Consider the following 9,252-nt stretch of genomic DNA (forward strand, 5'->3'; position numbering starts at 1 on the left):
GCGGCCGGGCAGAGGCGCTCCTCTTCCCGGAGGGGGGCGGGCAGAGGCGCTCCTCACTTCCCAGACGGGGCGGCCGGGCAGAGGCGCTCCCCACCCCTTCCCGGACGGGGCGGCCGGGCAGAGGCGCTCCTCACTTCTTCCCAGACGGGGCGGCCGGGCAGAGGCGCTCCTCACTTCTTCCCGGATGGGGCGGCCGGGCAGAGGTGCTCCTCACCTCCCAACGGGGTGGTGGCCGGGCAGGGGCTCAGGAGGCTGAGAGCAGTCGGTGTCAGGAGCTGGTGAGCAGCGTGGCCAACATGGCGACCGCGCGCCTGCAGCCAAACGAGAAAAAGCAGGCAGCGGTGGCGCGCGGCGGCAGTCCCGGGCAGTCCGCGGCGCGGGCAGCAGCGAGCTGAGTAGATTGCAGCCTGGGTCGCAGAGAGGAAAGAAAGAAAGAAAGAGAAGGAAGGAAGGAAGGACGGACGGACGGACGGAAGGAAGGAAGGAAGGACTCAGCTTATTTTTGTATTTTTTTTTTTTTTAGTAGAGATGGGGTTTTGCCATGTCAGCCAGGCTGGTCTCGAGCTCCTGACCTCAAGTGATCTGCTCACCTCAGCCTCCCAAAGTGCTGGGATTATAGGGGTGAGACACCGTGCCTGACCTAAACTTTTATAGTAAGATTGCAGTCTATTTACTCACCACTGTTGGAATAATAAAAGATTTTTTGCCCGTATATTTACATCTGCCAATAAGTTTTATGCTTTGTTTTGCTTTCCTGTTGTTGTTCAGCATTCTTTCAGCTTGAAGGACTCCCCATATCATTTCTTATTTCTTGTCAGACAGGTCTAGTGGTGATAAACTGCCTCAGTTTTTGTTTGTCTGAGAAAGTCTTTATAGCCCCTCTTTTTTTTTTTTGGAGTCTCACTCTTGCTGGAGTGTAATGGTGTGATCTCGGGTCACTGCAACCTCCACCTCCCGAGTTTAAGTGATTCTCCTGCCTCAGCCTCCCAAGTAGCTGGGATTACAGGCACCTGCCACCACGCCCAGCTAATTTTTGTATTTTTAATAGAGATGAGGTTTCACCATGTTGGCTAGGCTGGTCTGGAACTCCTGACCTCAGGTGACCCGCCTGCCTCAGCCTCCCAAAGTGCTGGGATTACAGGCATGAGCCGCCCTACCTGGCCCAGCCCCTTGTTTTTTAAGGCTAGTTTTGATGGGCATAATATTTTTGGTTGGCAGTTTTCTTCCTTGAGTACTTTGAATGTGCTGTTCCACTCCCTTCTGTCCTGCAAGGTTTCTGCTGAAAACTTTTAGTCTAATGTGGATTTCCTTGTATGTACCAAGCTGCCTTTCTCTTGCTGCTTCAAAATTTGTTGTCTTTACCTTTTGTTAGTTTGATTATAATACGTCTCTGTGTAGATCTCTTTGGATTCTTCTTATTTGGGATCCTTTGGGTTTCTTGGATCCAGATTTCTCTTTTCTTCACCAGTCTTGGGAAGTTTTCAGCCATCTCTTTCTCTCTCTCTCTCCTCCTAGTACTCCAGTAATGCATAAATTGTTCTACTTAATGGTTTCCAATAAGTCTTTTAAGCTATCTTTACTCTTTTATTCTTTTTTATTTTTGCTTCTCAGATTGTGTAATTGTGATTGACCTCTTTTCTAGTTCACTGATCCTGTCTTCTTGATCTAGTCTGCTGTTGAACTCTATTGAATTTTTCAGTTCAGTTATTCTTCAGCTCTGTGATTTCTGCTTGATAATTTTAAATATTTCCTATCTCTGTTGAAATTTTCAGCTCAAGAATTACTCTCTTAATCTTGGTGGACGTCTTTATGACCTATTTCACATTCCCTGTCAGGTAAATCACATGTCTTTATTTCCCTAGGTTCTGTTTCTGGAGATTTATCTTGCTTTATTTATAACATATTTCCCTGTTTCTTCATTTTTCTTGACTTTCTGTGTTGGTTTTTGCACAGTAGGTAGGACAGCCACCTCTTCTAGTCTTGTCACACTGGCCTCATCTGGGAGATGGACCTCACCAACCAGCCCTACCAGATATTCTAATTCTAGATGCCTCTCATATCTTTTTGCTTGTCCAAATTGCTTTGTTCTTCATGGCCCTTTGGATACTAGGGTGTGCCAAGTTCTGTCAGTGCCCCAAGATATGTGAGATAGAAGCCAGTCCCTTGAGATGCAGCTTGAAAAGTCGGAGTGCTAGATTTATGTTCCAATTCCTTCTACCTCAGGGAGAAGCTGGGAGCTAGAGTTTATCTCCCACTCACTCTGTCCTAAGCCTGGAAGAAGATCTGTGGCAAATGCCTGCACTTTTATGCAGTCTGCACATTCTGAGTTTCAAAGGAATCCACTGGATGTGCACCCATTTAGCAACCAGCTTTTTTTGTCTTCTGTGTTCTGAGGAGACTCCAGAAAACAGAGCCCTGTCAACTCCCAGAGCTAGGTGATTTAGGAATCAGTTCCTCATATGGGAACTGTTAAAACTGGGGCACTTGATGCATATATATACTTTTTCCAGGAAATCTGCAGACCTGGATTTATCACTCAGTTGAGCTGGGGAAGAAGGTGCAGGAAATGCCCATTCTTCCCTAGAGACTTTCAGAGGTTTATTGTTTATCTGTTCTGTTTGCTCCCAGATACAGGCTAGCCAGAAGCCCGACCCTCAGGCAGTAGCTGGAAAAGTATGCAGACAGACCTCTTTCAGAGAGATATTTGGAGCTGGGCCTCTTAGCTTATTCTCTCTGGACTGATCCTGGGTGGGCTATAGCCACTGGAAGTACCCTTTAACTACAAGCTAGATGAGCTCACAAACAAACCCTTCATTCCTGAGGGAGAAGCTGGGAGTTGGGGGATGCTTCCTGTTTGTAAAGTGCTGTCCCTGTGGTGGGGTTTGTGCACAAAGGTGTCTCAGCTTTTACTACCTGTTTTGATGTGAATATTTTCTCAATTGCTCAGTGTGTTAGAGTCTTTCAACTAGTTTTTGGCATTCTCTCAGAGGGATTTAATTTGTGTGTAGATGTTTATTTGGTGTGTCTGTGAGAGGAGATAAAGTCAGCATTCTCCTTTTCTGCCATCTTGCTAACGTTTATTGTAATTTTCTTTTTCTTTCTTTTTTTTTTTTTTATTTGAGGCAAGGTCTTGCTCTCTCACCCAGATTGGCATGCAGTGGCATGATCACAGCTCACTGCAGCCTCGATTTCCTGGGCTCAAGCAATTCTCTGGCCTCAGGCTTCCTGAGTAGCTGGGATTACAGGCACACACCACCACACCCAGCAAATTTTAAAAAATTTTTTGTAGAGATGAGGTCTCACTATGTTTCCCAGGCTGGTCTCAAACTCCTGAGCTCAAGTGATCCTACCGCCTTGGCCTCCCAGAGTGTTGGGATTATAGGTGTGAGCCACTGTGCCCAGCTTAATTTTCTTTTCTTGTGATGTCTTTGTCTGTCTATGTCAGGGTAATGCTGGCCTCATAGAATGAGTTAGTATGTGTTGCCTCCTGTTCTGTTTTGTAGAAGTATTTGATATTAAAATTCCTTAGGCCAGGTGCAGTGGCTCATGCCTGTAATCCCAGCACTTTGGGAAGCTGAGGCAGGGGGATCACCTGAGGTCAAGAGTTTGAGACCAGCCTGGCCAACATGGCAAAACCCCATCTCTACTAAAAATACAAAAATTAGTCAGGCATGGTGGTGCGCACTTGTAATCCCAGCTACTTGGGAGGCTGGGGCAGGAAAATCGCTTGAACCTAGGAGGCAGAGGTTGCAGTGAGCCAAGATCATGCCACTGCACTCCAGCGTGGGCAACAGAGCGAGACTCCATCTCAAAAAAAAAAAAAAAGAAAAAAATTCTTTAAATGTTTTATAGAATTCATCAGTGAAACCATCTGGTTCTGGACTTTCCTTTGTTGAAAGGTTTTTGATTACTGAGTCAATCTCTTGTTATGTGTCTGTTGAGATTTTCTATTTCTTCTTGAGTCATTTAGGTAGTTTGTATGTTTCTAGGAATTTGTCTGTTTCATCTAGGTTATTTAATTTGTTGGCATACAATTGTGCATAGTCTTTTCTTATAATCCTTTGTGTTTCTGTATGGTCAGTAGTAATGTCCTCACTTTCACTTCTGACTTTAGTCATTTGCCTCTTCTTTTTCTTTAGTCTAGCTAAATGTTTGTTAATTTTGTTGATCATTTCAAAGAACCAATTTATAGTTTCATTGATTCTCTCTATTGTTTTTCTATTCTCTATTATATTTATCTCCAACTGGTAGTTTTAAGGAACTAAATTCTAGAACCTCAACTTCTATTTTATTATTTACCATGGCGTCATATATGTTCTTTTCTACTACCCCTTTCTCTCCAGTCCTTCCCCCACCTGGCAAAATAAAGTTGAAACCTTCTCTCATCTGAATCTTACTGTGGAGCATTTTCTGGATTGCAGAAACCTCCAGGATGCCCCCCAAAATGGCCATTTGAAATATTGTAATGTTTTGTGCCATAATCTTACTATAGGGTTTCCTTTTTGCTTTTATCTGTTGAGGGTAAAGCATTGTCAGTCAGCGTTCAACCAAGGAAAGAGGACCAGTAGGAGATAACCATTAAGAAATTTATTGCGGCTGGGCACGGTGGCTCACGCTTGTAATCCCAGCACTTTGGGAGGCCTAGGTGGGTGGATCATGAGGTCAGGAGTTCGAGACCAGCCTGGCCAACACAGTGAAACCCCATCTCTACTAAAAATACAAAAAAATTAGCTGGGCATGGTGGTGGGCGCCTGTAATCCCAGTTACTCAGGAGGCTGAGACAGGAGAATTGCTTGAACCCAGGAGGCGGAGGTTGCAGTGAGCCGAGATCATGCCACTGCACTCCAGCCTGAACGACACAGTGAGACTCTGTCTCAAAAAAAAAAAAAAGTCTTTCTGAACAAAATATTGAACCTCATTCGATCTAAGACACCATCAGCTGTCAAATACATTTTTGTGTCATGTAACACGTATAAGGAAGCCAATTAACCTTTAACATTTTAATTTTATACTTAAAAATTATTTTAGGCTGGGCATGGTGGCTCATGCCTGTAATCCCAGCACCTTGGGAGGCCAAGGTAGGAGGATTGCTTGTGGCAAGAAGTTTGAAACCAGCCTGGGCCACATAGGGAGACAACCTCTCTACAAAAAAAAAAAAAAAAAAAAAAAAAAAAAATTAACCAGACAAGATACATGCCTATAGACCCAGCTACTTAAGAAACTGAGGCAGGAGGATTCAGCCCACAAGTTTGGCATTGCAGTGAGCTGTGATCACGCCACTGCACTCCAGCCTGGGTGACAGAGAAAGACTCTGTCTCTAAAAAAAACAAAAAAAAAAACAAAAATTATTTTAGAATTATTTAGACATAGGATTAATGATGATGAACAGCTGTGGCCAAGTTCACTCATGTGCAGACAATGATAACTATACCACAACTGCTACCTGGCTGATGGTGTCAGATACCATTGATTGTATGATACACGTGAATTTCAGAGATGTTAAAAAGTCGGGGAAGAAAGTGCATCTTGGCCGGACATGGTGGTTCATGCCTATAATCCTAGCCCTTTAGGAACCTGAGGTGGGTGGATCTTCTGAGCTCAGGAGTTCAAGACCAGCCTGGGCAACATGGTGAAACCCTGTCTTTACCTAAGATAAAAAATAAAATTAAAAAAAGGGTCAGGCGCGGTGGCTCACGCCTGTAATCCTAGCACTTTGGGAGGCCAAGGCAGGCGGATCACGAGGTCAGGAGATTGAGACCATCCTGGCTAACACGGTGAAACCCTGTCTCTACTAAAAATACAAAAAATTAGTCAGGTGTGGTGGTGGGTGCCTGTAGTCCCAGCTACTCAGGAGGCTGAGGCAGGAGAATGGCATGAACCCGGGAGATGGAGCTTGGAGCTTGCAGTGAGCCGAGATCACACCACTGCACTCCAGCCTGGGCGACAGAATGAGACTCCACCTCCAAATCAACAACAAAACAACAACAACAACAAAAAAAAAAATTAAAAAAAGAAAGTGCATCTTAAAGTCAATGAAATATGTTTTGCTTCAGCCAATACCTAGATTATAGAGACTTTATTTTTCTTGGTTCAATTACATGTCTTTGATACATGAATTTCTGTAAAATAATTTCTGTGTTCCAAAACTTCAGATTTTAAAATGTTTCTACCTTTAAGAGAAAATATTTTGGCCGAGGCAATGATTTGTTGTTGATTCTAATTTCAGGCAATAGCAGAGGCTCTGTGACTGAGTTGTCAAACATACATATTAAGAATTTGTTTTTTTTCATTTTATCAGACAGAAAAGATGATTAAAAGTTTATGACCCTCCTAGAGAGATGTATGCTGTTTGATTCTTAGCTACAATTTCATAACACTTTAAATTTCATCTTAGTGTGGCATAAAGAACAACATTTTGGAGTCAAACAGACCGACTTGGATTTATATTCTGGCTTTGCCACTTACTAGTGATGTGACTCGGTATGTCACTTCACCTTCCTAGATCTCAGTTTGCTCCTCTGTAAACTCCTCATAGACTAGACAATGTATATAAAGCATAAAGTGTTTACCAGAGCAGTTGTTTAGTAAACTGCTGTATCGATGAAAATGATTGTCTATTGGAGTGCTAGGAATACACGATTGGTAGAGCTGGATGTCACGCCAGGCAGTGGGGTTGCTGGAACCTTACCTGGAGTCAGTCTGGAGAGGAAGGATAGTTTTTTTAATAGGTCGTTCCTCAGGAAATGAAGTGACTACCATTAATCAAAAAGAATTAGTGCTACAAATTGCAGCTAGAGAGGAGGAATAAATTCTAGTGTTCCATAGCACTGTAGGATGACTATAGTTAATAATACATAGTTTCTTTTTTTTTTTTTGAGACAGGGTCTTACTGTATTGGCCAGGCTGGAGTGCAGTGGAGCGATCCTGGCTCACTGCAGCCTAAAACTCTTGGGCTCAGGCAATCCTCCCACCTTAGCCTCTCGAGTAGCTGGGACTACAGGTGGGTGCCACCATGACTGGCTAAATTTTTTAAAAGTAGTTTGTAGAGACAGAGTCTCATAATATTGCCCAGGCTAATATATAGTTTCAAATAGTTAGAAAGAGGATATTGAATGTCCCCAACACAAAGAAATGATAACTGGTTGAAATGATGGATATGCTAGTTACCCTGATTTGATCACTCTACACTGTATTATCAGAATATCACTGTGTATCTCTTAAATATGTACAATTATGTCAAAGTTTTAAAAAGTGACCCTGACTCAGATAGATAGATAGAATTAGTGCTAATAAACACCATATTGGCCTTTTCTGGGGTTTTGTTTTTGTGTGGTTTTTTTTTTTTTTTTTTTGAGACGGACACTCACTCTTTTGCCCAGGTTGGAGTGCAGTAGCACAATCTCAGCTCACTGCAACCGTTGCCTCCTGGGTTCAAGTGATTCTTCTGCCTCAGCCTTCTGAGTAGCTGGGACTACAAGTGTGTACCTCCATGCCTGGTTAATTTTTGTATTTTTAGTAGAGACAGGTTTTCACCATGTTGGTCAGGATAGTCTCAAACCCCTTGACCTCAGATGATCCACCCATCTTGGCCTCCCAGAGTGCTGGGATTACAGGCTTGAGCCACTGCGGCTGGCCAATATTGTTGAATGATAACATTATATTATCTGGGAGCAGAAGGAAAGGTTGGGAGTGCAAAAAGAATGGTTTTGATAATTTGAGAGAGATTTTCAAATAGGAATTGATTCCTAAAGCTTACAAATGGAAGAGGTCATTTACTCTTCATTCATGAAGTACGTATTGAGCACCTGCTAAATGTCAGGTGTTCTGCTAGGCCCTGGGAACTCAGTGGTGAGGATGCAGACAAGGTCCCTGTCCTTGTGGAGCTTACGTTAGGGTGGGGGTAAGGATATGCAATAAAAAAGGAAACCACTTTAAAAACAAGATAATGATATAATGATTCTTAGGGTTTACTGGTAAGGGAAGGTCTCTCTGGGAAGATGACATTTAACTGAGGCCTGATGACAGTGATGTTTTCTTGTGCTTGAGGTTCATTGAGCTTCTTCTTTTTATCTGTGGATTTATAGTTGTGCTGTCTCTCTCTCCTTTCTTTCTTCTTTCATTTTATTTTCTTTGTTTTTGTAGGGTCTGGCTCTGTTGTCCAGACTGGAGTGCAGTGGTGCGATCTTGGCTCACTGCATGCTGCCTCCTGGGGTCAAGCGATTCTCCTGCTTCAGGCTCCCAAGTAGCTGGGACTACAAGTTCATGCCGCCATGCCTAGCCAATGTTTTAAATTTTTTGTAGAGATGAGGTTTCACTATGTTGCTCAGGCTTGTCTTGAACTCCTGGGCTCAAGTGATCCTCCAGCCTCAGCCTCCCAGAGTGGTAGGATTACAGATGTGAGCCAACGCACCTGGCTGGGTTTATGGTTTTCATCAAATTTGGAAATGACGTGGCCATTATTTTCTCCCCTCTCCTTTGGAAATTCCAATTACACATATATTAGGCCACTTAAAGTCCCACAGCTCACTGCTCTTTTTTTCCTCTCTTTTTTGGATAGTTTCTATTGTTATGACTGTGTCTTAATCTTCACTAATCTTTGTCCTTTGTAGTGTTTAACCTGCCTTTAGTCCCATCCAGTGTATTTTTCATCTAAAATGTTTTAGGTTTCATCTCTAGAATTTCAACTTCGGACTTTAACAAATGTTTTCCAGGCGGGCCCAGTGGGCAGCTCACACCTGTAATCCAGCACTTTGGGAGGCGGAGGTGGGCAGATCACCTGAGGGCAGGAGTTTGAGAACAGCCTGGTCAACATCTACTAAAGCATGGTCGGAATCTTTGGGGTGTCAGTTTTCTTCCCAGAAACCTCTGCAGGCCATGGCACCTTTGCCTGAGTTCTTGTCCTGTGTCCAGGAAGAGCAGACAAGTGAAGGGTGACCAATTGTCTGAGTTCTTGTCCTGCGTTCAGCAAAGTGAAGGGTGAACATGAAGATGAGCTTTATCAAGTATTACAACAACTCAGCAAATGAAAATGAGCTTTATTAAGTGTTACAATAGCTCAGAGGAGACTTGCAGGGGGTAGCTCCTCTCTATAGGCAGGTCATCCACCAAGTGTTCAGTTCTCAGCAGAGAGGAGGCCCTGGAGAGTGGAGAGGGTAGCTCCTCTGTGCAACTGGTTGTCCCAGATATCTGCAGTTCTCAGTGGAGAGGAGGCCCTGGAGAGGGTGCCTCTTCTCTGTGGTCAGGTAGTCGCTG

This window comes from Nomascus leucogenys, chromosome 2 (genome assembly GCF_006542625.1).
Source record: "Nomascus leucogenys isolate Asia chromosome 2, Asia_NLE_v1, whole genome shotgun sequence".
NCBI lineage: Eukaryota > Metazoa > Chordata > Mammalia > Primates > Hylobatidae > Nomascus > Nomascus leucogenys.